Below are 26,649 nucleotides of genomic sequence, written 5' to 3' on the forward strand. Positions count from 1 at the left end.
CAGAAGGGCACAAAGGATGCATGCTAAGACTGCCTCTTGGGCATTGCTAGAAAATGCTTCACAAGACAATCTATGTAGACTTCATATGTTGTCATCATTCCATGCTTTGAAATTTCATTAAGTGCTTGCCCTCCAAGCCCATGTCCATCCTCTTTTTGTTTATAAAGTGGTTGAACTTGTCTCTCCATCTTAATCATTTAGTTCTGCTATATTATTTGTCTCGCTCTTTTATTAAACTTTGCTCAGGTAGTCGCCTTCAGTTCCCACTGAAAATAAAAAATCTATTTGCTACTTACCATAAGTTTTCCCTCAGTGTAGGAGAATGGCAATAGGCATTCAATAGGAACTTAACCTTGAAAACTGGAACGAAGAAGATGATGAATATAATCATATTTGATTGATTTTTTATGATTTGTATTCAACTTTGACTATTGCTGTAGAGTACTTTTATTGGTTTGCTTGTTTTCTTTGGCTCTACTAGAGAGTTTACATATGGTAAAAAGCTGTATTTTGTAAAACTTGGAGATGCCGGGGATTGAATCCGGGGCCTCATACATGCCAAGCATGCGCTCTACCACTGAGCTACATCCCCTATGAGCTGCTATTTTTTTATGCACAAGTGATTGCAGCTTTACATTTCACTAGAGATTTACTACTTTTCAGTGTTATTAGGGATATCTTAGAGGATGGAAGCATAACCATTATACCATGTTTGACTGCAAGGACTTTATGGTTTTCATGGCTGATGAGAATGCAAGTAGATGCCCATTCCAAACACTGGAATGCTCTTAAAGTTCTCCATCAGAGACTGGTTTATCATCAGAATCCCCTACTTTTACTAATGAATGGTGTGGATATTGATCAAGTTTTGCTCACTAGAGGGCTGTCTTACATTCTGTTTGGTCATCAGTGTCAGAACTTAGCAGAAGGGCACTAAGGATGCATGCTAAGACTGCCTCTTGGGCATTGCTAGAAAATGCTTCACAAGACAATCTATGTAGACTTCATATGTTGTCATCATTCCATGCTTTGAAATTTCATTAAGTGCTTGCCCTCCAAGCCCATGTCCATCCTCTTTTTGTTCATAAAGTGGTTGAACTTGTCTCTCAATCTTAATCATTTAGTTCTGCTATATTATTTGTCTTGCTCTTTTATTAAACTTTGCTCAGGTAGTCGCCTTCAGTTCCCACTGAGAATAAAAAATCTATTTCCTACTTACCATAAGTTTTCCCTCAGTGTAGGAGAATGGCAATAGGCATTCAATGGGAACTTAACTTTGAAAAATGGAATGAAGAAGATGATGAATATAATCATATTTGATTGATTTTTTATGATTTGTATTCAACTTTGACTATTGCTGTAGAGTACTTTTATTGGTTTGCTTGTTAACTTTGGCTCTACTAGAGAGTTTACATATGGTAAAAAGCAGTATTTTGTGAAACTTGGAGATGCCAGGGATTGAACCCGGGGCCTCATACATGCGAAGCATGCGCTCTACCACTGAGCTACATCCCCTATAAGCTGCTATTTTCTTATGCACAAGTGATTGCAGCTTTACATTTCACTAGAGATTTACTACTTTTCAGTGTTATTAGGGATATATTAGAGGATGGAAGCATAACCAGTAAACCATGCTTGACAGCAAGGACTTTATGGTTTTCATGGCTGATGAGAATGCAAGTAGATTCCCATTCCAAACACTGGAATGCTCTTAAAGTTCTCCATCAGAGACTGGTTTATCATCAGAATCCCCTACTTTTACTAATGAATGGTGTGGATATTGATCAAGTTTTGCTAACTAGAGGGCTGTCTTACATTCTGTTTGGTCATCAGTGTCAGAACTAAGCAGAAGGGCACAAAGAAAGCATGCTAAGACTGCCTCTTGGGCATTGCTAGAAAATGCTTCACAAGACAATCTATGTAGATTTAATATGTTGTCATCATTCCATGCTTTGAAATTTCATTAAGTGCTTGCCCTCCAAGCCCATGTCCATCCTCTTTTTGTTCAAAAAGTGTTTGAACTTGTCTCTCAATCTTAATCAATTAGTTTTGCTATATTATTTGTCTCGCTCTTTTATTAAACTTTGCTCGGGTAGTCGCCTTCAGTTCCCACTGAAAATAAAAAATCTATTTCCTACTTACCATATGTTTTCCCTCAGTGTAGGAGAATGGCAAAAGGCATTCAATGGGAACTTAACTTTGAAAAATGGAATGAAGAAGATGATGAATATAATCATATTTGAATGATTATTTATGATTTGTATTCAACTTTGACTATTGCTGTAGAGTACTTTTATTGGTTTGCTTGTTAACATTGGCTCTACTAGAGAGTTTACATATGGTAAAAAGCTGTATTTTGTAAAACTTAGAGATGCCGGGGATTGAATCCGGGGCCTCATACATGCGAAGCATGCGCTCTACCACTGAGCTACATCGCCTATGAGCTGCTATTTTGTTATGCACAAGTGATTGCAGCTTTACATTTCACTAGAGATTTACTAATTTTCAGTGTTATTAGGGATATCTTAGAGGATGGAACCATAACCATTATACCATACTTGACTGCAAGGACTTTATGGTTTTCATGGCTGATGACAATGCAAGTAGATGCCCATTCCAAACACTGGAATGCTCTTAAAGTTCTCCATCAGAGACTGGTTTATCATCAGAATCCCTTACTTTTACTAATGAATGGTGTGGATATTGATCAAGTTTTGCTAACTAGAGGGCTGTCTTACATTCTGTTTGGTCATCAGTGTCAGAACTTAGCAGAAGGTCAAAAAGGATGCATGCTAAGACTGCCTCTTGGGCATTGCTAGCTAATGCTTCACCAGACAATCTATGTAGAGTTGATCTGTTGTCATCATTCCATGCTTTGAAATTTCATTAAGTGCTTGCCCTCCAAGCCCATGTCCATCCTCTTTTTGTTCACAAAGTGTTTGAACTTGTCTCTCAATCTTAATCATTTAGTTCTGCTATATTATTTGTCTCGCTCTTTTATTAAACTTTGCTCAGGTAGTCGCCTTCAGTTCCCACTGAGAATAAAAAATCTATTTCCTACTTACCATATGTTTTCCCACAGTGTAGGAGAATGGCAATAGGCATTCAATGGGAACTTAACTTTGAAAAATGGAATGAAGAAGATGATGAATATAATCATATTTGATTGATTTTTTATGATTTGTGTTCAACTTTGACTATTGCTGTAGAGTACTTTTATTGGTTTGCTTGTTTTCTTTGGCTCTACAAGAGAGTTTACATATGGTAAAAAGCTGTATTTTGAAAAACTTGGAGATGCCGGGGATTGAATCCGGTGCCTCATACATGCGAAGCATGTGCTCTACCACTGAGCTACATCGCCTATGAGCTGCTATTTTTTTATGCACAAGTGATTGCAGCTTTACATTTCACTAGAGATTTACTACTTTTCAGTATCATTAGGGATATATTAGAGGATGGAAGCATAACCATTATACCATGCTTGACTGCAAGGACTTTATGGTTTTCATGGCTGATGAGAATGCAAGTAGATGCCCATTCCAAACACTGGAATGCTCTTAAAGTTCTCCATCAGAGACTGGTTTATCATTAGAATCCCTTACTTTTACTAATGAATGGTGTGGATATTGATCAAGTTTTGCTAACTAGAGGGCTGTCTTACATTCTGTTTGGTCATCAGTGTCAGAACTTAGCAGAAGGGCACAAAGGATGCATGCTAAGACTGCCTCTTGGGCATTGCTAGAAAATGCTTCACAATACAATCTATGTAGACTTCATATGTTGTCATCATTCCATGCTTTGAAATTTCATTAAGTGCTTGCCCTCCAAGCCCATGTCCATCCTCTTTTTGTTCATAAAGTGGTTGAACTTGTCTCTCAATCTTAATCATTTAGTTCTGCTATATTATTTGTCTCGCTCTTTTATTAAACTTTGCTCAGGTAGTCGCCTTCAGTTCCCACTGAGAATAAAAAATCTATTTCCTACTTACCATAAATTTTCCCTCAGTGTAGGAGAATGGCAATTGGCATTCAATAGGAACTTAACTTTGAAAACTGGAATGAAGAAGATGATGAATATTATCATATTTGATTTATTTTTTATGATTTGTATTCAACTTTGACTATTGCTGTAGAGTACTTTTATTGGTTTGCTTGTTTTCTTTGCCTCTACTAGAGAGTTTACATATGGTAAAAAGCTGTATTTTGTAAAACTTGGAGATGCCGGGGATTGAACCCGGGGCCTCATACATGCGAAGCATGCGCTCTACCACTGAGCTACATCCCCTATGAGCTGCTATTTTTTTATGCACAAGTGATTGCAGCTTTACATTTCACTAGAGATTTACTACTTTTCAGTGTTATTAGGGATATCTTAGAGGATGGAAGCATGACCATTATACCATGCTTGACTGCAAGGACTTTATGGTTTTCATGGCTGATGAGAATGCAAGTAGATGCCCATTCCAAACACTGGAATGCTCTTAAAGGTTCTCCATCAGAGACTGGTTTATCATCAGAATCCCCTACTTTTACTAATGAATGGTGTGGATATTGATCAAGTTTTGCTCACTAGAGGGCTGTCTTACATTCTGTTTGGTCATCAGTGTCAGAACTTAGCAGAAGGGCACAAAGAATGCATGCTAAGACTGCCTCTTGGGCATTGCTAGAAAATGCTTTTCAAGACAATCTATGTAGACTTCATATGTTGTCATCATTCCATGCTTTGAAATTTTATTAAGTGCTTGCCCTCCAAGCCCATGTCCATCCTCTTTTTGTTCATAAAGTGGTTGAACTTATCTCTCAATCTTAATCATTTAGTTCTGCTATATTATTTGTCTCGCTCTTTTATTAAACTTTACTCAGGTAGTCGCCTTCAGTTCCCACTGAGAATAAAAAATCTATTTCCTACTTACAATATGTTTTCCCTCAGTGTAGGAGAATGGCAATAGGCATTCAATGGGAACTTAACTTTGAAACATGTAATGAAGAAGATGATGAATATAATCATATTTGATTGATTTTTTATGATTTGTATTCAACTTTGACTATTGCTGTAGAGTACTTTTATTGGTTTGCTTGTTAACTTTGGCTCTACTAGAGAGTTTACATATGGTAAAAGGCTGTATTTTGTAAAACAAAGAGATGCCGGGGATTAACCCCGGGGCCTCATACATGCGAAGCATGCGCTCTACCACTGAGCTACATCCCCTATAAGCTGCTATTTTCTTATGCACAAGTGATAGCAGCTTTACATTTCACAAGAGATTTACTACTTTTCAGTGTTAATAGGGATATCTTAGAGGATGGAAGCATAACCATTATACCATGCTTGACTGCAAGGACTTTATGGTTTTCATGGCTGATGAGAATGCAAGTAGATGCCCATTCCAAACACTGGAATGCTCTTAAAGTTCTCCATCAGAGACTGGTTTATCATCAGAATCCCCTACTTTTACTAATGAATGGTGTGGATATTGATCAAGTTTTGCTAACTAGAGGGCTGTCTTACATTCTGTTTGGTCATCAGTGTCAGAACTTAGCAGAAGGGCACAAAGGATGCATGCTAAGACTGCCTCTTGGGCATTGCTAGAAAATGCTTCACAAGACAATCTATGTAGACTTCATATGTTGTCATCATTCCATGCTTTGAAATTTCATTAAGTGCTTGCCCTCCAAGCCCATGTCCATCCTCTTTTTGTTTATAAAGTGGTTGAACTTGTCTCTCCATCTTAATCATTTAGTTCTGCTATATTATTTGTCTCGCTCTTTTATTAAACTTTGCTCAGGTAGTCGCCTTCAGTTCCCACTGAGAATAAAAAATCTATTTCCTACTTACCATAAGTTTTCCCTCAGTGTAGGAGAATGGCAATAGGCATTCAATGGGAACTTAACCTTGAAAACTGGAATGAAGAAGATGATGAATATAATCATATTTGATTGATTTTTTATGATTTGTATTCAACTTTGACTATTGCTGTAGAGTACTTTTATTGGTTTGCTTGTTAACTTTGGCTCTACTAGAGAGTTTACATATGGTAAAAAGCTGTATTTTGTAAAACTTAGAGATTCTGGGGATTGAACCTGGGGCCTCATACATGCGAAGCATGCGCTCTACCACTGAGCTACATCCCTTATGAGCTGCTATTTTCTTATGCACAAGTGATTGCAGCTTTACATTTCACTAGAGATTTACTAATTTTCAGTGTTATTAGGGATATCTTAGAGGATGGAAGCATAACCATTATACCATGCTTGACTGCAAGGACTTTATGGTTTTCATGGCTGATGAGAATGCAAGTAGATGCCCATTCCAAACACTGGAATGCTCTTAAAGTTCTCCATCAGAGACTGGTTTATCATCAGAATCCCCTACTTTTACTAATGAATGGTGTGGATATTGATCAAGTTTTGCTAACTAGAGGGCTGTCTTACATTCTGTTTGGTCATCAGTGTCAGAACTTAGCAGAAGGGCACAAAGGATGCATGCTAAGACTGCCTCTTGGGCATTGCTAGAAAATGCTTCACAAGACAATCTATGTAGACTTCATATGTTGTCATCATTCCATGCTTTGAAATTTCATTAAGTGCTTGCCCTCCAAGCCCATGTCCATCCTCTTTTTGTTTATAAAGTGGTTGAACTTGTCTCTCCATCTTAATCATTTAGTTCTGCTATATTATTTGTCTCGCTCTTTTATTAAACTTTGCTCAGGTAGTCGCCTTCAGTTCCCACTGAAAATAAAAAATCTATTTGCTACTTACCATAAGTTTTCCCTCAGTGTAGGAGAATGGCAATAGGCATTCAATAGGAACTTAACCTTGAAAACTGGAACGAAGAAGATGATGAATATAATCATATTTGATTGATTTTTTATGATTTGTATTCAACTTTGACTATTGCTGTAGAGTACTTTTATTGGTTTGCTTGTTTTCTTTGGCTCTACTAGAGAGTTTACATATGGTAAAAAGCTGTATTTTGTAAAACTTGGAGATGCCGGGGATTGAATCCGGGGCCTCATACATGCCAAGCATGCGCTCTACCACTGAGCTACATCCCCTATGAGCTGCTATTTTTTTATGCACAAGTGATTGCAGCTTTACATTTCACTAGAGATTTACTACTTTTCAGTGTTATTAGGGATATCTTAGAGGATGGAAGCATAACCATTATACCATGTTTGACTGCAAGGACTTTATGGTTTTCATGGCTGATGAGAATGCAAGTAGATGCCCATTCCAAACACTGGAATGCTCTTAAAGTTCTCCATCAGAGACTGGTTTATCATCAGAATCCCCTACTTTTACTAATGAATGGTGTGGATATTGATCAAGTTTTGCTCACTAGAGGGCTGTCTTACATTCTGTTTGGTCATCAGTGTCAGAACTTAGCAGAAGGGCACTAAGGATGCATGCTAAGACTGCCTCTTGGGCATTGCTAGAAAATGCTTCACAAGACAATCTATGTAGACTTCATATGTTGTCATCATTCCATGCTTTGAAATTTCATTAAGTGCTTGCCCTCCAAGCCCATGTCCATCCTCTTTTTGTTCATAAAGTGGTTGAACTTGTCTCTCAATCTTAATCATTTAGTTCTGCTATATTATTTGTCTTGCTCTTTTATTAAACTTTGCTCAGGTAGTCGCCTTCAGTTCCCACTGAGAATAAAAAATCTATTTCCTACTTACCATAAGTTTTCCCTCAGTGTAGGAGAATGGCAATAGGCATTCAATGGGAACTTAACTTTGAAAAATGGAATGAAGAAGATGATGAATATAATCATATTTGATTGATTTTTTATGATTTGTATTCAACTTTGACTATTGCTGTAGAGTACTTTTATTGGTTTGCTTGTTAACTTTGGCTCTACTAGAGAGTTTACATATGGTAAAAAGCTGTATTTTGTGAAACTTGGAGATGCCAGGGATTGAACCCGGGGCCTCATACATGCGAAGCATTCGCTCTACCACTGAGCTACATCCCCTATAAGCTGCTATTTTCTTATGCACAAGTGATTGCAGCTTTACATTTCACTAGAGATTTACTACTTTTCAGTGTTATTAGGGATATATTAGAGGATGGAAGCATAACCATTAAACCATGCTTGACAGCAAGGACTTTATGGTTTTCATGGCTGATGAGAATGCAAGTAGATTCCCATTCCAAACACTGGAATGCTCTTAAAGTTCTCCATCAGAGACTGGTTTATCATCAGAATCCCCTACTTTTACTAATGAATGGTGTGGATATTGATCAAGTTTTGCTAACTAGAGGGCTGTCTTACATTCTGTTTGGTCATCAGTGTCAGAACTAAGCAGAAGGGCACAAAGAAAGCATGCTAAGACTGCCTCTTGGGCATTGCTAGAAAATGCTTCACAAGACAATCTATGTACATTTAATATGTTGTCATCATTCCATGCTTTGAAATTTCATTAAGTGCTTGCCCTCCAAGCCCATGTCCATCCTCTTTTTGTTCAAAAAGTGTTTGAACTTGTCTCTCAATCTTAATCAATTAGTTTTGCTATATTATTTGTCTCGCTCTTTTATTAAACTTTGCTCGGGTAGTCGCCTTCAGTTCCCACTGAAAATAAAAAATCTATTTCCTACTTACCATATGTTTTCCCTCAGTGTAGGAGAATGGCAAAAGGCATTCAATGGGAACTTAACTTTGAAAAATGGAATGAAGAAGATGATGAATATAATCATATTTGAATGATTATTTATGATTTGTATTCAACTTTGACTATTGCTGTAGAGTACTTTTATTGGTTTGCTTGTTAACATTGGCTCTACTAGAGAGTTTACATATGGTAAAAAGCTGTATTTTGTAAAACTTAGAGATGCCGGGGATTGAATCCGGGGCCTCATACATGCGAAGCATGCGCTCTACCACTGAGCTACATCGCCTATGAGCTGCTATTTTGTTATGCACAAGTGATTGCAGCTTTACATTTCACTAGAGATTTACTAATTTTCAGTGTTATTAGGGATATCTTAGAGGATGGAACCATAACCATTATACCATACTTGACTGCAAGGACTTTATGGTTTTCATGGCTGATGACAATGCAAGTAGATGCCCATTCCAAACACTGGAATGCTCTTAAAGTTCTCCATCAGAGACTGGTTTATCATCAGAATCCCTTACTTTTACTAATGAATGGTGTGGATATTGATCAAGTTTTGCTAACTAGAGGGCTGTCTTACATTCTGTTTGGTCATCAGTGTCAGAACTTAGCAGAAGGTCAAAAAGGATGCATGCTAAGACTGCCTCTTGGGCATTGCTAGCTAATGCTTCACCAGACAATCTATGTAGAGTTGATATGTTGTCATCATTCCATGCTTTGAAATTTCATTAAGTGCTTGCCCTCCAAGCCCATGTCCATCCTCTTTTTGTTCACAAAGTGTTTGAACTTGTCTCTCAATCTTAATCATTTAGTTCTGCTATATTATTTGTCTCGCTCTTTTATTAAACTTTGCTCAGGTAGTCGCCTTCAGTTCCCACTGAGAATAAAAAATCTATTTCCTACTTACCATATGTTTTCCCACAGTGTAGGAGAATGGCAATAGGCATTCAATGGGAACTTAACTTTGAAAAATGGAATGAAGAAGATGATGAATATAATCATATTTGATTGATTTTTTATGATTTGTGTTCAACTTTGACTATTGCTGTAGAGTACTTTTATTGGTTTGCTTGTTTTCTTTGGCTCTACAAGAGAGTTTACATATGGTAAAAAGCTGTATTTTGAAAAACTTGGAGATGCCGGGGATTGAATCCGGTGCCTCATACATGCGAAGCATGTGCTCTACCACTGAGCTACATCGCCTATGAGCTGCTATTTTTTTATGCACAAGTGATTGCAGCTTTACATTTCACTAGAGATTTACTACTTTTCAGTATCATTAGGGATATATTAGAGGATGGAAGCATAACCATTATACCATGCTTGACTGCAAGGACTTTATGGTTTTCATGGCTGATGAGAATGCAAGTAGATGCCCATTCCAAACACTGGAATGCTCTTAAAGTTCTCCATCAGAGACTGGTTTATCATTAGAATCCCTTACTTTTACTAATGAATGGTGTGGATATTGATCAAGTTTTGCTAACTAGAGGGCTGTCTTACATTCTGTTTGGTCATCAGTGTCAGAACTTAGCAGAAGGGCACAAAGGATGCATGCTAAGACTGCCTCTTGGGCATTGCTAGAAAATGCTTCACAATACAATCTATGTAGACTTCATATGTTGTCATCATTCCATGCTTTGAAATTTCATTAAGTGCTTGCCCTCCAAGCCCATGTCCATCCTCTTTTTGTTCATAAAGTGGTTGAACTTGTCTCTCAATCTTAATCATTTAGTTCTGCTATATTATTTGTCTCGCTCTTTTATTAAACTTTGCTCAGGTAGTCGCCTTCAGTTCCCACTGAGAATAAAAAATCTATTTCCTACTTACCATAAATTTTCCCTCAGTGTAGGAGAATGGCAATTGGCATTCAATAGGAACTTAACTTTGAAAACTGGAATGAAGAAGATGATGAATATTATCATATTTGATTTATTTTTTATGATTTGTATTCAACTTTGACTATTGCTGTAGAGTACTTTTATTGGTTTGCTTGTTTTCTTTGGCTCTACTAGAGAGTTTACATATGGTAAAAAGCTGTATTTTGTAAAACTTGGAGATGCCGGGGATTGAATCCGGGGCCTCATACATGCGAAGCATGCGCTCTACCACTGAGCTACATCCCCTATGAGCTGCTATTTTTTTATGCACAAGTGATTGCAGCTTTACATTTCACTAGAGATTTACTACTTTTCAGTGTTATTAGGGATATATTAGAGGATGGAAGCATAACCATTATACGATGCTTGACTGCAAGGACTTTATGGTTTTCATGGGTGATGAGAATGCAAGTAGAAGCCCATTCCAAACATTGGAATGCTCTTAAAGTTCTCCATCAGAGAATGGTTTATCATCAGAATCCTCTACTTTTACTAATGAATGGTGTGGATATTGATCAAGTTTTGCTAACTAGAGGGCTGTCTTACATTCTGTTTGGTCATTTGTGTCAGAACTTAGCAGAAGGGCACAAAGGATGCATGCTATGACTGCCTCTTGGGCATTGCTAGCTAATGCTTCACCAGACAATCTAAGTAGAGTTCATATGTTGTCATCATTCCATGCTTTGAAATTTCATTAAGTGCTTGCCCTCCAAGCCCATGTCCATCCTCTTTTTGTTCATAAAGTGGTTGAACTTGTCTCTCAATCTTAATCATTTAGTTCTGCTATATTATTTGTCTCGCTCTTTTATTAAACTTTGCTCGGGTGTTCGCCTTCAGTTCCCACTGAAAATAAAAAATCTATTTCCTACTTACCATATGTTTTCCCACAGTGTAGGAGAATGGCAATAGGCATTCAATGGGAACTTAACTTTGAAAAATGGAATGAAGAAGATGATGAATATAATCATATTTGATTGATTTTTTATGATTTGTGTTCAACTTTGACTATTGCTGTAGAGTACTTTTATTGGTTTGCTTGTTTTCTTTGGCTCTACTAGAGAGTTTACATATGGTAAAAAGCTGTATTTTGTCAAACTTGGAGATGCCGGGCATTGAATCCGGGGCCTCATACATGCGAAGCATGCGCTCTACCACTGAGCTACATCGCCTATGAGCTGCTATTTTTTTATGCACAAGTGATTGCAGCTTTACATTTCACTAGAGATTTACTACTTTTCAGTATCATTAGGGATATATTAGAGGATGGAAGCATAACCATTATACCATGCTTGACTGCAAGGACTTTATGGTTTTCATGGCTGATGAGAATGCAAGTAGATGCCCATTCCAAACACTGGAATGCTCTTAAAGTTCTCCATCAGAGACTGGTTTATCATCAGAATCCCCTACTTTTACTAATGAATGGTGTGGATATTGATCAAGTTTTGCTCACTAGAGGGCTGTCTTACATTCTGTTTGGTCATCAGTGTCAGAACTTAGCAGAAGGGCACAAAGGATGCATGCTAAGACTGCCTCTTGGGCATTGCTAGAAAATGCTTCACAAGACAATCTATGTAGACTTCATATGTTGTCATCATTCCATGCTTTGAAATTTCATTAAGAGCTTGCCCTCCAAGCCCATGTCCATCTTCTTTTTGTTCATAAAGTGGTTGAACTTGTCTCTCAATCTTAATCATTTAGTTCTGCTATATTATTTGTCTCGCTCTTTTATTAAACTTTGCTCAGGTAGTCACCTTCAGTTCCCACTGAGAATAAAAAATCTATTTCCTACTTACCATAAGTTTTCCCTCAGTGTAGGAGAATGGCAATAGGCATTCAATGGGAACTTAACTTTGAAAAATGGTATGAAGAAGATGATGAATATAATCATATTTGATTGATTTTTTATGATTTGTATACAACTTTGACTATTGCTGTAGAGTACTTTTATTGGTTTGCTTGTTAACTTTGGCTCTACTAGAGAGTTTACATATGGTAAAAAGCTGTATTTTGTGAAACTTGGAGATGCCGGGGATTGAACCCGGGGCCTCATACGTGCGAAGCATGCGCTCTACCACTGAGCTACATCCCCTATAAGCGGCTATTTTCTTATGCACAAGTGATTGCAGCTTTACATTTCACTAGAGATTTACTACTTTTCAGTGTTATTAGGGATATATTAGAGGATGGAAGCATAACCATTATACCATGCTTGACAGCAAGGACTTTATGGTTTTCAAGGCTGATGAGAATGCAAGTAGATTCCCATTCCAAACACTGGAATGCTCTTAAAGTTCTCCATCAGAGACTGGTTTATCATCAGAATCCCCTACTTTTACTAATGAATGGTGTGGATATTGATCAAGTTTTGCTAACTAGAGGGCTGTCTTACATTCTGTTTGGTCATCAGTGTCAGAACTTAGCAGAAGGGCACAAAGAATGCATGCTAAGACTGCCTCTTGGGCATTGCTAGAAAATGCTTCACAAGACAATCTATGTAGACTTCATATGTTGTCATCATTCCATGCTTTGAAATTTCATTAAGTGCTTGCCCTCCAAGCCCATGTCCATCCTCTTTTTGTTCACAAAGTGTTTGAACTTGTCTCTCAATCTTAATCATTTAGTTCTGCTATATTATTTGTCTCGCTCTTTTATTAAACTTTGCTCAGGTAGTCGCCTTCAGTTCCCACTGAGAATAAAAAATCTATTTCCTACTTACCATATGTTTTCCCACAGTGTAGGAGAATGGCAATAGGCATTCAATGGGAACTTAACTTTGAAAAATGGAATGAAGAAGATGATGAATATAATCATATTTGATTGATTTTTTATGATTTGTGTTCAACTTTGACTATTGCTGTAGAGTACTTTTATTGGTTTGCTTGTTTTCTTTGGCTCTACAAGAGAGTTTACATATGGTAAAAAGCTGTATTTTGAAAAACTTGGAGATGCCGGGGATTGAATCCGGTGCCTCATACATGCGAAGCATGTGCTCTACCACTGAGCTACATCGCCTATGAGCTGCTATTTTTTTATGCACAAGTGATTGCAGCTTTACATTTCACTAGAGATTTACTACTTTTCAGTATCATTAGGGATATATTAGAGGATGGAAGCATAACCATTATACCATGCTTGACTGCAAGGACTTTATGGTTTTCATGGCTGATGAGAATGCAAGTAGATGCCCATTCCAAACACTGGAATGCTCTTAAAGTTCTCCATCAGAGACTGGTTTATCATTAGAATCCCTTACTTTTACTAATGAATGGTGTGGATATTGATCAAGTTTTGCTAACTAGAGGGCTGTCTTACATTCTGTTTGGTCATCAGTGTCAGAACTTAGCAGAAGGGCACAAAGGATGCATGCTAAGACTGCCTCTTGGGCATTGCTAGCTAATGCTTCACCAGACAATCTAAGTAGAGTTCATATGTTGTCATCATTCCATGCTTTGAAATTTCATTAAGTGCTTGCCCTCCAAGCCCATGTCCATCCTCTTTTTGTTCATAAAGTGGTTGAACTTGTCTCTCAATCTTAATCATTTAGTTCTGCTATATTATTTGTCTCGCTCTTTTATTAAACTTTGCTCGGGTGTTCGCCTTCAGTTCCCACTGAAAATAAAAAATCTATTTCCTACTTACCATATGTTTTCCCTCAGTGTAGAAGAATGGCAAAAGCCATTCAATGGGAACTTAACTTTGAAAAATGGAATGAAGAAGATGATGAATATAATCATATTTGAATGATTATTTATGATTTGTATTCAACTTTGACTATTGCTGTAGAGTACTTTTATTGGTTTGCTTGTTAACATTGGCTCTACTAGAGAGTTTACATATGGTAAAAAGCTGTCTTTTGTAAAACTTAGAGATGCCGGGGATTGAACCCGGGGTCTCATACATGCGAAGCATGCGCTTTACCACTGAGCTACATCCCCTATGAGCTGCTATTTTTTTATGTACAAGTGATTGCAGCTTTACATTTCACTAGAGATTTACTACTTTTCAGTGTTATTAGGGATATATTAGAGGATGGAAGCATAACCATTATACGATGCTTGACTGCAAGGACTTTATGGTTTTCATGGGTGATGAGAATGCAAATAGAAGCCCATTCCAAACATTGGAATGCTCTTAAAGTTCTCCATCAGAGAATGGTTTATCATCAGAATCCTCTACTTTTACTAATGAATGGTGTGGATATTGATCAAGTTTTGCTAACTAGAGGGCTGTCTTACATTCTGTTTGGTCATTTGTGTCAGAACTTAGCAGAATGGCACAAAGGATGCATGCTATGACTGCCTCTTGGGCATTGCTAGCTAATGCTTCACCAGACAATCTAAGTAGAGTTCATATGTTGTCATCATTCAATGCTTTGAAATTTCATTAAGTGCTTGCCCTCCAAGCCCATGTCCATCCTCTTTTTGTTCACAAAGTGTTTGAACTTGTCTTTCAATCTTAAACAATTAGTTTTGCTATATTATTTGTCTCGCTCTTTTATTAAACTTTGCTCAGGTAGTCGCCCTCAGTTCCCTCTGAAAATAAAAAATCTATTTCCTACTTACCATAAGTTTTCCCTCAGTGTAGGAGAATGGCAATAGGCATTCAATAGGAACTTAACCTTGAAAACTGGAATGAAGAAGATGATGAATATAATCATATTTGATTTATTTTTTATGATTTGTATTCAACTTTGACTATTGCTGTAGAGTACTTTTATTGGTTTGCTTGTTTTCTTTGCCTCTACTAGAGAGTTTACATATGGTAAAAAGCTGTATTTTGTAAAACTTGGAGATGCCGGGGATTGAATCCGGGGCCTCATACATGCCAAGCATGCACTCTACCACTGAGCTACATCCCCTATGAGCTGCTATTTTTTTATGCACAAGTGATTGCAGCTTTACATTTCACTAGAGATTTACTACTTTTCAGTGTTATTAGGGATATCTTAGAGGATGGAAGCATAACCATTATAACATGCTTGACTGCAAGGACTTTATGGTTTTCATGGCGGATGAGAATGCAAGTAGATGCCCATTCCAAACACTGGAATGCTCTTAAAGTTCTCCATCAGAGACTGGTTTATCATCAGAATCCCCTACTTTTACTAATGAATGGTGTGGATATTGATCAAGTTTTGCTCACTAGAGGGCTGTCTTACATTCTGTTTGGTCATCAGTGTCAGAACTTAGCAGAAGGGCACAAAGGATGCATGCTAAGACTGCCTCTTGGGCATTGCTAGAAAATGCTTCACAAGACAATCTATGTAGACTTCATATGTTGTCATCATTCCATGCTTTGAAATTTCATTAAGTGCTTGCCCTCCAAGCCCATGTCCATCCTCTTTTTGTTCATAAAGTGGTTGAACTTGTCTCTCAATCTTAATCATTTAGTTCTGCTATATTATTTGTCTCGCTCTTTTATTAAACTTTGCTCAGGTAGTCGCCTTCAGTTCCCACTGAGAATAAAAAATCTATTTCCTACTTACAATATGTTTTCCCTCAGTGTATGAGAATGGCAATAGGCATTCAATGGGAACTTAACTTTGAAAAATGGAATGAAGAAGATGATGAATATAATCATATTTGATTGATTTTTTTATGATTTGTTTTCAACTTTGACTATTGCTGTAGAGTACTTCTATTGGTTGGCTTGTTAACTTTGGCTCTACTAGAGAGTTTACATATGGTAAAACGCTGTATTTTGTGAAACTTGGAGATGCCGGGGATTGAACCCAGGGCCTCATACATGCAAAGCATGCGCTCTACCACTGAGCTACATCCCCTATAAGCTACTATTTTCTTATGCACAAGTGATTGCAGCTTTACATTTCACTAGAGATTTACTACTTTTCAGTGTTATTAGGGATATATTAGAGGATGGAAGCATAACCATTATACCATGCTTGACTGCAAGGACTTTATGGTTTTCATGGCTGATGAGAATGCAAGTAGATTCCCATTCCAAACACTGGAATGCTCTTTAAGTTCTCCATCAGAGACTGGTTTATTATCAGAATCCCCTACTTTTACTAATGAATGGTGTGGATATTGATCAAGTTTTGCTAACTAGAGGGCTGTCTTACATTCTGTTTGGTCATCAGTGTCAGAACTTAGCAGAAGGGCACAAAGAATGCATGCTAAGACTGCCTCTTGGGCATTGCTAGAAAATGCTTCACAATACAATCTATGTAGACTTCATATGTTGTCATCATTCCATGCTTTGAAATTTCATTAAGTGCTTGCCCTCCAAGCCCATGTCCATCCTCTTTTTGTTCATAAAGTGGTTGAACTTGTCTTTCAATCTTAATCATTTAGTTCTGCTATATTATTTGTCTCGCTCTTTTATTAAACTTTGCTCAGGTAGTCGCCTTCAGTTCCCACTGAGAATAAAAAATCTATTTCCTACTTACCATAAGTTTTCCCTCAGTGTAGGAGAATGGCAATTGGCATTCAATAGGAACTTAACTTTGAAAACTGGAATGAAGAAGATGATGAATATTATCATATTTGATTTATTTTTTATGATTTGTATTCAACTTTGACTATTGCTGTAGAGTACTTTTATTGGTTTGCTTGTTTTCTTTGGCTCTACTAGAGAGTTTACATATGGTAAAAAGCTGTATTTTGTAAAACTTGGAGATGCCGGGGATTGAATCCGGGGCCTCATACATGCGAAGCATGCGCTCTACCACTGAGCTACATCCCCTATGAGCTGCTATTTTTTTATGCACAAGTGATTGCAGCTTTACATTTCACTAGAGATTTACTACTTTTCAGTGTTATTAGGGATATATTAGAGGATGGAAGCATAACCATTATACGATGCTTGACTGAAAGGACTTTATGGTTTTCATGGGTGATGAGAATGCAAGTAGAAGCCCATTCCAAACATTGGAATGCTCTTAAAGTTCTCCATCAGAGAATGGTTTATCATCAGAATCCTCTACTTTTACTAATGAATGGTGTGGATATTGATCAAGTTTTGCTAACTAGAGGGCTGTCTTACATTCTGTTTGGTCATTTGTGTCAGAACTTAGCAGAAGGGCACAAAGGATGCATGCTATGACTGCCTCTTGGGCATTGCTAGCTAATGCTTCACCAGACAATCTAAGTAGAGTTCATATGTTGTCATCATTCCATGCTTTGAAATTTCATTAAGTGCTTGCCCTCCAAGCCCATGTCCATCCTCTTTTTGTTCATAAAGTGGTTGAACTTGTCTCTCAATCTTAATCATTTAGTTCTGCTATATTATTTGTCTCGCTCTTTTATTAAACTTTGCTCGGGTGTTCGCCTTCAGTTCCCACTGAAAATAAAAAATCTATTTCCTACTTACCATATGTTTTCCCACAGTGTAGGAGAATGGCAATAGGCATTCAATGGGAACTTAACTTTGAAAAATGGAATGAAGAAGATGATGAATATAATCATATTTGATTGATTTTTTATGATTTGTGTTCAACTTTGACTATTGCTGTAGAGTACTTTTATTGGTTTGCTTGTTTTCTTTGGCTCTACTAGAGAGTTTACATATGGTAAAAAGCTGTATTTTGTAAAACTTGGAGATGCCGGGCATTGAATCCGGGGCCTCATACATGCGAAGCATGCGCTCTACCACTGAGCTACATCGCCTATGAGCTGCTATTTTTTTATGCACAAGTGATTGCAGCTTTACATTTCACTAGAGATTTACTACTTTTCAGTATCATTAGGGATATATTAGAGGATGGAAGCATAACCATTATACCATGCTTGACTGCAAGGACTTTATGGTTTTCATGGCTGATGAGAATGCAAGTAGATGCCCATTCCAAACACTGGAATGCTCTTAAAGTTCTCCATCAGAGACTGGTTTATCATTAGAATCCCTTACTTTTACTAATGAATGGTGTGGATATTGATCAAGTTTTGCTAACTAGAGGGCTGTCTTACATTCTGTTTGGTCATCAGTGTCAGAACATAGCAGAAGGGCACAAAGAATGCATGCTAAGATTGCCTCTTGGGCATTGCTAGAAAATGCTTCACAATACAATCTATGTAGACTTCATATGTTGTCATCATTCCATGCTTTGAAATTTCATTAAGTGCTTGCCCTCCAAGCCCATGTCCATCCTCTTTTTGTTCATAAAGTGGTTGAACTTGTCTCTCAATCTTAATCATTTAGTTCTGCTATATTATTTGTCTCACTCTTTTATTAAACTTTGCTCAGGTAGTCGCCTTCAGTTCCCACTGAGAATAAAAAATCTATTTCCTACTTACCATAAGTTTTCCCTCAGTGTAGGAGAATGGCAATAGGCATTCAATGGGAACTTAACTTTGAAAAATGGAATGAAGAAGATGATGAATATAATCATATTTGATTGATTTTTTATGATTTGTGTTCAACTTTGACTATTGCTGTAGAGTACTTTTATTGGTTTGCTTGTTAACTTTGGCTCTACTAGAGAGTTTGCATATGGGAAAAAGCTGTATTTTGTAAAACTTAGAGATTCTGGGGATTGAACCTGGGGCCTCATACATGCGAAGCATGCGCTCTACCACTGAGCTACATCCCTTATGAGCTGCTATTTTCTTATGCACAAGTGATTGCAGCTTTACATTTCACTAGAGATTTACTACTTTTCAGTGTTATTAGGGATATCTTAGAGGATGGAAGCATAACCATTATACCATGCTTGACTGCAAGGACTTTATGGTTTTCATGGCTGATGACAATGCAAGTAGATGCCCATTCCAAACACTGGAATGCTCTTAAAGTTCTCCATCAGAGACTGGTTTATCATCAGAATCCCCTACTTTTACTAATGAATGGTGTGGATATTGATCAAGTTTTGCTAACTAGAGGGCTGTCTTACATTCTGTTTGGTCATCAGTGTCAGAACTTAGAAGAAGGTTAAAAAGGATGCATGCTAAGACTGCCTCTTTGGCATTGCTAGCTAATGCTTCACCAGACAATCTATGTAGAGTTGATATGTTGTCATCAATCCATGCTTTGAAATTTCATTAAGTGCTTGCCCTCCAAGCCCATGTCCATCCTCTTTTTGTTCACAAAGTGTTTGAACTTGTCTTTCAATCTTAAACAATTAGTTTTGCTATATTATTTGTCTCGCTCTTTTATTAAACTTTGCTCAGGTAGTCGCCTTCAGTTCCCACTGAAAATAAAAAATCTATTTCCTACTTACCATAAGTTTTCCCTCAGTGTAGGAGAATGGCAATAGGCATTCAATAGGAACTTAACCTTGAAAACTGGAACGAAGAAGATGATGAATATAATCATATTTGATTGATTTTTTATGATTTTTATTCAACTTTGACTATTGCTGTAGAGTACTTTTATTGGTTTGCTTGTTTTCTTTGGCTCTACTAGAGAGTTTACATATGGTAAAAAGCTGTATTTTGTAAAACTTAGAGATGCCGGGGATTGAATCCGGGGCCTCATACATGCCAAGCATGCGCTCTACCTCTGAGCTACATCCCCTAAGAGCTGCTATTTTTTTATGCACAAGTGATTGCAGCTTTACATTTCACTAGAGATTTACTACTTTTCAGTGTTATTAGGGATATATTAGAGGATGGAAGCATAACCATTATACGATGCTTGACTGCAAGGACTTTATGGTTTTCATGGGTGATGAGAATGCAAGTAGAAGCCCATTCCAAACATTGGAATGCTCTTAAAGTTCTCCATCAGAGAATGGTTTATCATCAGAATCCTCTACTTTTACTAATGAATGGTGTGGATATTGATCAAGTTTTGCTAACTAGAGGGCTGTCTTACATTCTGTTTGGTCATTTGTGTCAGAACTTAGCAGAAGGGCACAAAGGATGCATGCTATGACTGCCTCTTGGGCATTGCTAGCTAATGCTTCACCAGACCATCTAAGTAGAGTTCATATGTTGTCATCATTCCATGCTTTGAAATTTCATTAAGTGCTTGCCCTCCAAGCCCATGTCCATCCTCTTTTTGTTCATAAAGTGGTTGAACTTGTCTCTCAATCTTAATCATTTAGTTCTGCTATATTATTTGTCTCGCTCTTTTATTAAACTTTGCTCGGGTGTTCGCCTTCAGTTCCCACTGAAAAAAAAAAATCTATTTCCTACTTACCATATGTTTTCCCACAGTGTAGGAGAATGGCAATAGGCATTCAATGGGAACTTAACTTTGAAAAATGGAATGAAGAAGATGATGAATATAATCATATTTGATTGATTTTTTATGATTTGTGTTCAACTTTGACTATTGCTGTAGAGTACTTTTATTGGTTTGCTTGTTTTCTTTGGCTCTACTAGAGAGTTTACATATGGTAAAAAGCTGTATTTTGTAAAACTTGGAGATGCCGGGCATTGAATCCGGGGCCTCATACATGCGAAGCATGCACTCTACCACTGAGCTACATTGCCTATGAGCTGCTATTTTTTTATGCACAAGTGATTGCAGCTTTACATTTCACTAGAGATTTACTACTTTTCAGTATCATTAGGGATATATTAGAGGATGGAAGCATAACCATTATACCATGCTTGACTGCAAGGACTTTATGGTTTTCATGGCTGATGAGAATGCAAGTAGATGCCCATTCCAAACACTGGAATGCTCTTAAAGTTCTCCATCAGAGACTGGTTTATCATTAGAATCCCTTACTTTTACTAATGAATGGTGTGGATATTGATCAAGTTTTGCTAACTAGAGGGCTGTCTTACATTCTGTTTGGTCATCAGTGTCAGAACATAGCAGAAGGGCACAAAGGATGCATGCTAAGATTGCCTCTTGGGCATTGCGAGAAAATGCTTCACAATACAATCTATGTAGACTTCATATGTTGTCATCATTCCATGCTTTGAAATTTCATTAAGTGCTTGCCCTCCAAGCCCATGTCCATCCTCTTTTTGTTCATAAAGTGGTTGAACTTGTCTCTCAATCTTAATCATTTAGTTCTGCTATATTATTTGTCTCGCTCTTTTATTAAACTTTGCTCAGGTAGTCGCCTTCAGTTCCCACTGAGAATAAAAAATCTATTTCCTACTTACCATAAGTTTTCCCTCAGTGTAGGAGAATGGCAATAGGCATTCAATGGGAACTTAACTTTGAAAAATGGAATGAAGAAGATGATGAATATAATCATATTTGATTGATTTTTTATGATTTGTGTTCAACTTTGACTATTGCTGTAGAGTACTTTTATTGGTTTGCTTGTTAACTTTGGCTCTACTAGAGAGTTTGCATATGGGAAAAAGCTGTATTTTGTAAAACTTAGAGATTCTGGGGATTGAACCTGGGGCCTCATACATGCGAAGCATGCGCTCTACCACTGAGCTACATCCCTTATGAGCTGCTATTTTCTTATGCACAAGTGATTGCAGCTTTACATTTCACTAGAGATTTACTACTTTTCAGTGTTATTAGGGATATATTAGAGGATGGAAGCATAACCATTATACGATGCTTGACTGCAAGGACTTTATGGTTTTCATGGGTGATGAGAATGCAAATAGAAGCCCATTCCAAACATTGGAATGCTCTTAAAGTTCTCCATCAGAGAATGGTTTATCATCAGAATCCTCTACTTTTACTAATGAATGGTGTGGATATTGATCAAGTTTTGCTAACTAGAGGGCTGTCTTACATTCTGTTTGGTCATTTGTGTCAGAACTTAGCAGAATGGCACAAAGGATGCATGCTATGACTGCCTCTTGGGCATTGCTAGCTAATGCTTCACCAGACAATCTAAGTAGAGTTCATATGTTGTCATCATTCAATGCTTTGAAATTTCATTAAGTGCTTGCCCTCCAAGCCCATGTCCATCCTCTTTTTGTTCACAAAGTGTTTGAACTTGTCTTTCAATCTTAAACAATTAGTTTTGCTATATTATTTGTCTCGCTCTTTTATTAAACTTTGCTCAGGTAGTCGCCCTCAGTTCCCTCTGAAAATAAAAAATCTATTTCCTACTTACCATAAGTTTTCCCTCAGTATAGGAGAATGGCAATAGGCATTCAATAGGAACTTAACCTTGAAAACTGGAATGAAGAAGATGATGAATATAATCATATTTGATTTATTTTTTATGATTTGTATTCAACTTTGACTATTGCTGTAGAGTACTTTTATTGGTTTGCTTGTTTTCTTTGCCTCTACTAGAGAGTTTACATATGGTAAAAAGCTGTATTTTGTAAAACTTGGAGATGCCGGGGATTGAATCCGGGGCCTCATACATGCCAAGCATGCACTCTACCACTGAGCTACATCCCCTATGAGCTGCTATTTTTTTATGCACACGTGATTGCAGCTTTACATTTCACTAGAGATTTACTACTTTTCAGTGTTATTAGGGATATCTTAGAGGATGGAAGCATAACCATTATAACATGCTTGACTGCAAGGACTTTATGGTTTTCATGGCTGATGAGAATGCAAGTAGATGCCCATTCCAAACACTGGAATGCTCTTAAAGTTCTCCATCAGAGACTGGTTTATCATCAGAATCCCCTACTTTTACTAATGAATGGTGTGGATATTGATCAAGTTTTGCTCACTAGAGGGCTGTCTTACATTCTGTTTGGTCATCAGTGTCAGAACTTAGCAGAAGGGCACAAAGGATGCATGCTAAGACTGCCTCTTGGGCATTGCTAGAAAATGCTTCACAAGACAATCTATGTAGACTTCATATGTTGTCATCATTCCATGCTTTGAAATTTCATTAAGTGCTTGCCCTCCAAGCCCATGTCCATCCTCTTTTTGTTCATAAAGTGGTTGAACTTGTCTCTCAATCTTAATCATTTAGTTCTGCTATATTATTTGTCTCGCTCTTTTATTAAACTTTGCTCAGGTAGTCGCCTTCAGTTCCCACTGAGAATAAAAAATCTATTTCCTACTTACCATAAGTTTTCCCTCAGTGTAGGAGAATGGCAATTGGCATTCAATAGGAACTTAACTTTGAAAACTGGAATGAAGAAGATGATGAATATTATCATATTTGATTTATTTTTTATGATTTGTATTCAACTTTGACTATTGCTGTAGAGTACTTTTATTGGTTTGCTTGTTTTCTTTGGCTCTACTAGAGAGTTTACATATGGTAAAAAGCTGTATTTTGTAAAACTTGGAGATGCCGGGGATTGAATCCGGGGCCTCATACATGCGAAGCATGCGCTCTACCACTGAGCTACATCCCCTATGAGCTGCTATTTTTTTATGCACAAGTGATTGCAGCTTTACATTTCACTAGAGATTTACTACTTTTCAGTGTTATTAGGGATATATTAGAGGATGGAAGCATAACCATTATACGATGCTTGACTGCAAGGACTTTATGGTTTTCATGGGTGATGAGAATGCAAGTAGAAGCCCATTCCAAACATTGGAATGCTCTTAAAGTTCTCCATCAGAGAATGGTTTATCATCAGAATCCTCTACTTTTTCTAATGAATGGTGTGGATATTGATCAAGTTTTGCTAACTAGAGGGCTGTCTTACATTCTGTTTGGTCATTTGTGTCAGAACTTAGCAGAAGGGCACAAAGGATGCATGCTATGACTGCCTCTTGGGCATTGCTAGCTAATGCTTCACCAGACAATCTAAGTAGAGTTCATATGTTGTCATCATTCCATGCTTTGAAATTTCATTAAGTGCTTGCCCTCCAAGCCCATGTCCATCCTCTTTTTGTTCATAAAGTGGTTGAACTTGTCTCTCAATCTTAATCATTTAGTTCTGCTATATTATTTGTCTCGCTCTTTTATTAAACTTTGCTCGGGTGTTCGCCTTCAGTTCCCACTGAAAATAAAAAATCTATTTCCTACTTACCATATGTTTTCCCACAGTGTAGGAGAATGGCAATAGGCATTCAATGGGAACTTAACTTTGAAAAATGGAATGAAGAAGATGATGAATATAATCATATTTGATTGATTTTTTATGATTTGTGTTCAACTTTGACTATTGCTGTAGAGTACTTTTATTGGTTTGCTTGTTTTCTTTGGCTCTACTAGAGAGTTTACATATGGTAAAAAGCTGTATTTTGTAAAACTTGGAGATGCCGGGCATTGAATCCGGGGCCTCATACATGCGAAGCATGCGCTCTACCACTGAGCTACATCGCCTATGAGCTGCTATTTTTTTATGCACAAGTGATTGCAGCTTTACATTTCACTAGAGATTTACTACTTTTCAGTATCATTAGGGATATATTAGAGGATGGAAGCATAACCATTATACCATGCTTGACTGCAAGGACTTTATGGTTTTCATGGCTGATGAGAATACAAGTAGATGCCCATTCCAAACACTGGAATGCTCTTAAAGTTCTCCATCAGAGACTGGTTTATCATTAGAATCCCTTACTTTTACTAATGAATGGTGTGGATATTGATCAAGTTTTGCTAACTAGAGGGCTGTCTTACATTCTGTTTGGTCATCAGTGTCAGAACATAGCAGAAGGGCACAAAGGATGCATGCTAAGATTGCCTCTTGGGCATTGCTAGAAAATGCTTCACAATACAATCTATGTAGACTTCATATGTTGTCATCATTCCATGCTTTGAAATTTCATTAAGTGCTTGCCCTCCAAGCCCATGTCCATCCTCTTTTTGTTCATAAAGTGGTTGAACTTGTCTCTCAATCTTAATCATTTAGTTCTGCTATATTATTTGTCTCGCTCTTTTATTAAACTTTGCTCAGGTAGTCGCCTTCAGTTCCCACTGAGAATAAAAAATCTATTTCCTACTTACCATAAGTTTTCCCTCAGTGTAGGAGAATGGCAATAGGCATTCAATGGGAACTTAACTTTGAAAAATGGAATGAAGAAGATGATGAATATAATCATATTTGATTGATTTTTTATGATTTGTGTTCAACTTTGACTATTGCTGTAGAGTACTTTTATTGGTTTGCTTGTTAACTTTGGCTCTACTAGAGAGTTTGCATATGGGAAAAAGCTGTATTTTGTAAAACTTAGAGATTCTGGGGATTGAACCTGGGGCCTCAAACATGCGAAGCATGCGCTCTACCACTGAGCTACATCCCTTATGAGCTGCTATTTTCTTATGCACAAGTGATTGCAGCTTTACATTTCACTAGAGATTTACTACTTTTCAGTGTTATTAGGGATATCTTAGAGGATGGAAGCATAACCATTATACCATGCTTGACTGCAAGGACTTTATGGTTTTCATGGCTGATGACAATGCAAGTAGATGCCCATTCCAAACACTGGAATGCTCTTAAAGTTCTCCATCAGAGACTGGTTTATCATCAGAATCCCCTACTTTTACTAATGAATGGTGTGGATATTGATCAAGTTTTGCTAACTAGAGGGCTGTCTTACATTCTGTTTGGTCATCAGTGTCAGAACTTAGAAGAAGGTCAAAAAGGATGCATGCTAAGACTGCCTCTTTGGCATTGCTAGCTAATGCTTCACCAGACAATCTATGTAGAGTTGATATGTTGTCATCAATCCATGCTTTGAAATTTCATTAAGTGCTTGCCCTCCAAGCCCATGTCCATCCTCTTTTTGTTCACAAAGTGTTTGAACTTGTCTTTCAATCTTAAACAATTAGTTTTGCTATATTATTTGTCTCGCTCTTTTATTAAACTTTGCTCAGGTAGTCGCCTTCAGTTCCCACTGAAAATAAAAAATCTATTTCCTACTTACCATAAGTTTTCCCTCAGTGTAGGAGAATGGCAATAGGCATTCAATAGGAACTTAACCTTGAAAACTGGAACGAAGAAGATGATGAATATAATCATATTTGATTGATTTTTTATGATTTTTATTCAACTTTGACTATTGCTGTAGAGTACTTTTATTGGTTTGCTTGTTTTCTTTGGCTCTACTAGAGAGTTTACATATGGTAAAAAGCTGTATTTTGTAAAACTTAGAGATGCCGGGGATTGAATCCGGGGCCTCATACATGCCAAGCATGCGCTCTACCTCTGAGCTACATCTCCTAAGAGCTGCTATTTTTTTATGCACAAGTGATTGCAGCTTTACATTTCACTAGAGATTTACTACTTTTCAGTGTTATTAGGGATATATTAGAGGATGGAAGCATAACCATTATACGATGCTTGACTGCAAGGACTTTATGGTTTTCATGGGTGATGAGAATGCAAGTAGAAGCCCATTCCAAACATTGGAATGCTCTTAAAGTTCTCCATC

At 37.3% G+C, this 26,649-nt stretch overlaps 18 non-coding genes across 18 annotated transcripts; all 18 read right to left on the reverse strand.

The window, feature by feature from the left end:
• Positions 1 to 520: 520 nt before the first annotated feature.
• Positions 521 to 592, reverse strand: TRNAA-GGC (transfer RNA alanine (anticodon GGC)). The gene has a single exon. It is a non-coding gene; the product is annotated as a tRNA-Ala (tRNA).
• Positions 593 to 1,443: 851 nt separating this feature from the next.
• Positions 1,444 to 1,515, reverse strand: TRNAA-CGC (transfer RNA alanine (anticodon CGC)). Its single transcript has one exon. It is a non-coding gene; the product is annotated as a tRNA-Ala (tRNA).
• Positions 1,516 to 2,366: 851 nt separating this feature from the next.
• Positions 2,367 to 2,438, reverse strand: TRNAA-CGC (transfer RNA alanine (anticodon CGC)). Its single transcript has one exon. It is a non-coding gene; the product is annotated as a tRNA-Ala (tRNA).
• A 1,774-nt stretch (positions 2,439 to 4,212) lies between these two features.
• On the reverse strand, positions 4,213 to 4,284 carry TRNAA-CGC (transfer RNA alanine (anticodon CGC)). The gene has a single exon. It is a non-coding gene; the product is annotated as a tRNA-Ala (tRNA).
• A 2,698-nt stretch (positions 4,285 to 6,982) lies between these two features.
• On the reverse strand, positions 6,983 to 7,054 carry TRNAA-GGC (transfer RNA alanine (anticodon GGC)). Its single transcript has one exon. It is a non-coding gene; the product is annotated as a tRNA-Ala (tRNA).
• An 851-nt stretch (positions 7,055 to 7,905) lies between these two features.
• On the reverse strand, positions 7,906 to 7,977 carry TRNAA-CGC (transfer RNA alanine (anticodon CGC)). The gene has a single exon. It is a non-coding gene; the product is annotated as a tRNA-Ala (tRNA).
• Positions 7,978 to 8,828: 851 nt separating this feature from the next.
• Positions 8,829 to 8,900, reverse strand: TRNAA-CGC (transfer RNA alanine (anticodon CGC)). Its single transcript has one exon. It is a non-coding gene; the product is annotated as a tRNA-Ala (tRNA).
• Positions 8,901 to 10,674: 1,774 nt separating this feature from the next.
• Positions 10,675 to 10,746, reverse strand: TRNAA-CGC (transfer RNA alanine (anticodon CGC)). The gene has a single exon. It is a non-coding gene; the product is annotated as a tRNA-Ala (tRNA).
• An 851-nt stretch (positions 10,747 to 11,597) lies between these two features.
• Positions 11,598 to 11,669, reverse strand: TRNAA-CGC (transfer RNA alanine (anticodon CGC)). Its single transcript has one exon. It is a non-coding gene; the product is annotated as a tRNA-Ala (tRNA).
• An 851-nt stretch (positions 11,670 to 12,520) lies between these two features.
• Positions 12,521 to 12,592, reverse strand: TRNAA-CGC (transfer RNA alanine (anticodon CGC)). Its single transcript has one exon. It is a non-coding gene; the product is annotated as a tRNA-Ala (tRNA).
• Positions 12,593 to 14,366: 1,774 nt separating this feature from the next.
• Positions 14,367 to 14,438, reverse strand: TRNAA-CGC (transfer RNA alanine (anticodon CGC)). The gene has a single exon. It is a non-coding gene; the product is annotated as a tRNA-Ala (tRNA).
• An 851-nt stretch (positions 14,439 to 15,289) lies between these two features.
• TRNAA-GGC (transfer RNA alanine (anticodon GGC)) lies at positions 15,290 to 15,361 on the reverse strand. Its single transcript has one exon. It is a non-coding gene; the product is annotated as a tRNA-Ala (tRNA).
• Positions 15,362 to 16,213: 852 nt separating this feature from the next.
• On the reverse strand, positions 16,214 to 16,285 carry TRNAA-UGC (transfer RNA alanine (anticodon UGC)). Its single transcript has one exon. It is a non-coding gene; the product is annotated as a tRNA-Ala (tRNA).
• An 851-nt stretch (positions 16,286 to 17,136) lies between these two features.
• TRNAA-CGC (transfer RNA alanine (anticodon CGC)) lies at positions 17,137 to 17,208 on the reverse strand. The gene has a single exon. It is a non-coding gene; the product is annotated as a tRNA-Ala (tRNA).
• Positions 17,209 to 19,905: 2,697 nt separating this feature from the next.
• On the reverse strand, positions 19,906 to 19,977 carry TRNAA-GGC (transfer RNA alanine (anticodon GGC)). The gene has a single exon. It is a non-coding gene; the product is annotated as a tRNA-Ala (tRNA).
• A 2,697-nt stretch (positions 19,978 to 22,674) lies between these two features.
• On the reverse strand, positions 22,675 to 22,746 carry TRNAA-GGC (transfer RNA alanine (anticodon GGC)). The gene has a single exon. It is a non-coding gene; the product is annotated as a tRNA-Ala (tRNA).
• An 851-nt stretch (positions 22,747 to 23,597) lies between these two features.
• TRNAA-CGC (transfer RNA alanine (anticodon CGC)) lies at positions 23,598 to 23,669 on the reverse strand. Its single transcript has one exon. It is a non-coding gene; the product is annotated as a tRNA-Ala (tRNA).
• Positions 23,670 to 26,366: 2,697 nt separating this feature from the next.
• On the reverse strand, positions 26,367 to 26,438 carry TRNAA-GGC (transfer RNA alanine (anticodon GGC)). The gene has a single exon. It is a non-coding gene; the product is annotated as a tRNA-Ala (tRNA).
• Between the last annotated feature and the right edge of the window lie 211 nt (positions 26,439 to 26,649).

The sequence above is a fragment of the Taudactylus pleione genome, unplaced genomic scaffold (assembly GCF_031769625.1).
Source record: "Taudactylus pleione unplaced genomic scaffold, aTauple2 ptg000070l, whole genome shotgun sequence".
In the NCBI taxonomy this organism is placed as follows: Eukaryota; Metazoa; Chordata; class Amphibia; order Anura; family Myobatrachidae; genus Taudactylus; species Taudactylus pleione.